The 5,188-nt window shown below is 37.9% G+C and overlaps 1 pseudogene; it reads right to left on the bottom strand.

Annotated features, from left to right (window-relative positions):
• Window positions 1-748: 748 nt before the first annotated feature.
• Window positions 749-2,297, bottom strand: LOC101568599 (annotated as a pseudogene).
• Window positions 2,298-5,188: the final 2,891 nt, after the last annotated feature.

Here is a 5,188-nt window from a genome sequence, read left to right on the forward strand (position 1 = left end):
ACGCCACAAACTCCGCCCCTGGCAGACATCCATAAAGTCTCAGGCTCCCTGTCTCAGGTCAGAGAATCTGCCCATGTCCCTGCCCTCAGTCCTCTCCATGTGTTTAGAGTCAATAAAGGCCTTCCCTCCTCCATTTCTGCTTCTCTGCTGCGCCGCCACCACTGCTGCCATTGCTGTTGCCTCTGAATCCTATCAATGACATCTGTGCATATACATTAAGCCTCATCACCTTTCAGAATTTCTAAAGAATAGGCCAAATGCTCCAAACTTAAATTTTCACATTATTTGTCCACTTGCTTAACCAAGGGTAATGGCTTTCTGAGGAGTCTACCTTCATGTCTTTATCTAACTGATACTATTCTTCCTAACCTACAGAAAACTGTTGGCCTAAGCATATGCTCCACAATAAAATGTTTAACTTTAACAGGGCTGCTAAAACATTGATAACTAATCACTGTTCTGTAAATACTCTTATTTTGGCAAAAGTTCAAAAAGTTAGCATCTAAAAAACTAAACCAGAGGCTGGGGAGATAGCTCAGTTGAATAAGTACTTGCCTGGCAAGCACAAGTCCCGAGTTCGATCTCTGATACCACTGAAGAAAAATAAAATAAAAAATTCAAACAGATATAGTGAAAAAATTCATCACAGTTAATATAATTTTGTGCTTTTGAGACAAAATATGAAAGTTAACACCTGTTTACATCCCTTGCAAAATGTCTCCACAGTAAAATTAGTACAGCCCAGAAGTAATCAACAGTAGATGACACACACTCTTTAGTTGAAACACAGCTGGTCACACAATGTTCTTTTCAGACAGTCATATAAACATGAGAATCAACATTTGTGGAATCAGTATGTTTGATTAGTACATGGCACCCCCAGGTAGGTGTCATTTACAATCAATAGTCAAAGTGACTCAAACCACCATTATAACAAACAGTCTCTAATTACATCACAAGCTGTAACCCTCCATCCACCACTAGAACATGTCCAGTAACGTACGGAGACTCTAAAAGAAACACAACCGCATGGGCTACTTTAATGGCTTCTCCAAACCTCCCAAGAGGGATGTTTTCCTTTAACTGTTCCTCTTTCAAGTCTTTCATCATATCTGTATGGACAAATCCTGGTGCAACTACATTCACTCTAATTTTCTTCCTTGCTACCTCTTTAGCAAGTACACAGGAAAATCCCACTAATCCTCCTTTAGTGGCACTGTATATAGACTGGCCGGAATTGCCCTTTAAGCCAATGATACTGCCAACATTAATGATAGACCTGCCCTGTTATTGAATCATAGTTCACATAGCAGTTTTACATGTCGGCATGGAGCCCAAGAGGTTAGTCCGAAGCTGAGATACCATATCTTCAGTTTTTGCTCTTACTAAAAGGCTATCTCTGTTAATACCAGCTGCATTAACAAAGAAATTAACTTGACCTAAATGTTTCTCCATCTCTTCAAATGTATTTTGAACATCAGGTTCTTTAGCAACATCACAGCTAAAAGCTAAATGATTTCCTTCCTCCTGCCCCCAAATTCTGGCTCTCTGAGACCAAGTTACATTCCTTCTTCAAATGCTCTAAGCTTGACTGTGAGACTCTGGTAAGCCCTGACCTTTGACCCCAGCACACAAGAGTGCAGCTTGTGCTGGTACTGGTCCAACCTTTTAAGAATTTAGGAGGACTCTGAGCAATCTGCAGGACTCTGAAGACCTGCAATCTGTGGGCCCAGTGTGTGCAGGCACAGAGCTTTCCTTGGGCCACTTAAGAACTTTGGAGGATTCTAGGTGGCCTACAGGACTCCAGTAAACTCTGACCTTAGACCTCCACATGCAAATATGGAGCTTGTGCTAGGACTGGTCCAAGCTTTTAAGAACCTAGGAGGACCCTGAGCAGTCAGCAGGACTCTAGAGACCTACATTCTGTGAGCCCAGTGCCTGCAGTGAGGCAAACAGAACTTTGCAGAGCCGTAATCAAAATAAATCTACACCTAGACATACAATAAAGCCCAGAGCTTTCCTGGTACCTGGTCCACCCATTTAAGAACTTAGGAGGACTCTGGGTGGCGGCAGAGCTCTGATGAGCTGTGTCCTTTGCCCCCCCCCCCCAGTGTGTAGGTGTGGAGTTTGTGCTGGCATTGGTCCAACCTTTTCAGAACTTAGGATGATTCAGAGTGGCCCATGGCATCCTGGTGAATCTGGCAAACATCCACCAGCTAAACTGAAGCTTTGTTGATTATCGGCCAATCACCCCCACTAGTGGTAAGAACCTTGGTGAGTCCTACCCTGCTCCCCATTGTTGCAGGAATCTTACTGACACATACCTCACCACTCTTCCACCACTGCTAAGTCTAGGTATTTTGCGAGCTTAAAAAATGCCAAATGCAGGAGCAAAAGACAATCTCAGTCTTCTCCCAGCCCACTCAGAACAAATCCAGGAGACACAGACATACAAGAACTTGGAAATCATACACCTGAAATTTCTGAAATGATAATAACTGAAATAAAGAAAGAAGTCCATCAGGCTAAAGAAGAAATAAGATCAGAAATAATCTCTCATGTCAAATATAAATGAAAACAATCATGAAAGAATAGCTCAGTAGAGCTAAAGAAGACATAGATAAAAAAAAGAAACCCACAATATCAACTTCAAACCAAAAATCATTCAAAGCGATAAAGAAGGTCACTACATACTTGTTAAGGGAAAACTTAAGAGGAAGAGAAAATTATAAATATATATGCACCCAATGTAGGAACACAGACCTATATAAGACAAATTTTAACAGACATGTAAATTTCAATGATCAATAATAAAATTGTTCAGAAAAAAATAATAAAATTGTAATGGGGGAATTTATCATACCACTGTCATAAAGAGATAGATCAAGTAGGCCAAAAATCAGCAAAGAAGTAACAGAACTAAACCAAAGTCGTGAAGAAATTGACTTGCTAGATCATTATAGAGAGCATCACCCAGCAACAAAAGAATGCATGTTCTTCTCAGCTGCAATGGGACATTCTCCAAAATAGACCATATACCAGTGCACAGAGCACTCCTAAGTAAATGCAAAGCAATTGAAATTATCCCATTCATACTATCTGACCACAGTGCAATGAAATTGGAAATTATTGACAAAAGAAACTGCAAATAACAACCTCCAAAACAAGCAATAGGTCACAGATGAAATTAAAGAAGAAATTAAAAATAATTTACAATCAAATGAAAATGCAGATACAACTTACTGAAACCTGTGGGACACATGAAAGCCATCTTAAAAAGAAAATTTGTACCAGTAAATTTTCACAATAGGAAAACAGAACAAGCCCACATAAATGAACTTATGCTGTACCAAGAGCTCCTGGATAAAAAAGAGCAAGTCAAGCCCAAATCCTAAAGAAGGCAAGAAATTATAAAGACTAGAGAAGAAATTAATCAATAGAGACAAAGAAAACAAAACAAAGAATAAATGAATCAAAGAGTTGGTTCTTGGAAAGAATAAATAAAATTGGTAAACCCCTAACCAACCTAATCTAAAAAAGGTAAGAAAAAAATCAAGTTCATACAATAAGGAAAACAAAGATGAAATTACTACAGACCCTAGAGAAATTTAGAATACCATCAACACCTACTTCCAAAATCTTTACTCTCACAGGATGGAAAATACAGAGGAAATGGACAGTTTCCTAGATACATATGAAACACCAAAGCTGAGTCAAGAAGATACACTAACTCTGAATAATCCAAAATTGGAAATTGAAATTAAAACTGTAATAAAAAACCTACCAACAAAGAAAAGACCAGATTCCCATGGATTCATAGCACAATTCTACAAGAAACTTAGAGAAGATTTAATGCCAACTTTTCTCAAACTCTTCAATAAAATGGAAAGGGAAGTAATTCTCCTGAACTCACACCTGGAAGCAAGTATTAGTATGATTCAAAACCAGAGAAAGATCCAATGTAAAAGAGAATACAGGGGGCCTGCCCCTTAGTTCAGTTGTTTAAGTGCCTGTTTAAACAAAGCAGTGAGGCTCAGGATGTTGTGGTTCGATCCCAGATCCTTAAGCCAAGCCAGACCTGCCCTGAAGGCATGCTGAGGCCCCCAAAAAAAAAAAAAAAGAGAGAGAAGAAGAAGAATACAGGCCAATCTCTGTAATGAATATACACGCAAAAATCCTCAATAACATACTAGCAAACAGAGTGCAGCTAGTATGTTATTATATATCATGGAGATTATATATCATCAAGGAGATTATATATCATGGCCAAGTGGGATTCATCCCAGGAATGCAGGGATGATTCAACATGAGAATCCATAAATGTAATACACCACATCAATAGAGCCAAGAACAAAAACCACATGATCATCTCAATAGATAGCGAAAAAGCTTTTGACAATATGCAACAATCATTCATGATAGAATACAGAGAATCATAACACATGGTCTATATTTCAACCTGATATAAGCCATCTATGAGAAATCAATAGCCAATATTATGCTAAATGGGCAAAATGAAGGCATTTTTTTACTTTAAAATCAGGAACAAGGCAAGGATATTCACTGTCTGCACTCCTATTCAATATAGTTCTGGAAACATTAGCAAGAATAATTGCACAAGAGAAACAATTAAAAAGAAAAATGATTGGAAAGGAATAAGTGAAACTATCGTTATTTTCAGATGAGATGAAACTCTACATAAAGTACCCGCAAAACTCTAGTAGGAGTCTTGTAGATTTAATTACCAAATTTAGCAACATAGCAGGATACAAAGGCAACACCAAAATATCAGTAGCACTTTTGTACATGATAATAAATTCACTGAAAGAGAAATTAGGGAAATCACACCTTTCACAATAGCATCCAAAAAATAAAAAGAAAGAAAGAAAGAAAGAAAGAAAGAAAGAAAGAAAGAAAGAAAGAAAGAAAGACTTAGCAATCAACCTCACAAAGGAAGTAAAAGATCTATACTGTGAAAATTATGGCACTCTAAGAAAAAAGACTGAAAAGGATTTGAGAAAATGGAAAGATATTCCTACTTCTGGATAGGAAGAACCAACATGGTGAAAATGGCCATACTCCCAAAATTGTTATACAGATTCAATACAATCTCAATTAAAATACCATTAGTATACTTCAGAGAGCTAGAGAAAACCTTCCTCAAATTCATTTGGAAAAGAAGGGTGCC

Source organism: Octodon degus, unplaced genomic scaffold (genome assembly GCF_000260255.1).
Source record: "Octodon degus isolate 3935 unplaced genomic scaffold, OctDeg1.0 scaffold00004, whole genome shotgun sequence".
NCBI classification, from domain to species: Eukaryota; Metazoa; Chordata; class Mammalia; order Rodentia; family Octodontidae; genus Octodon; species Octodon degus.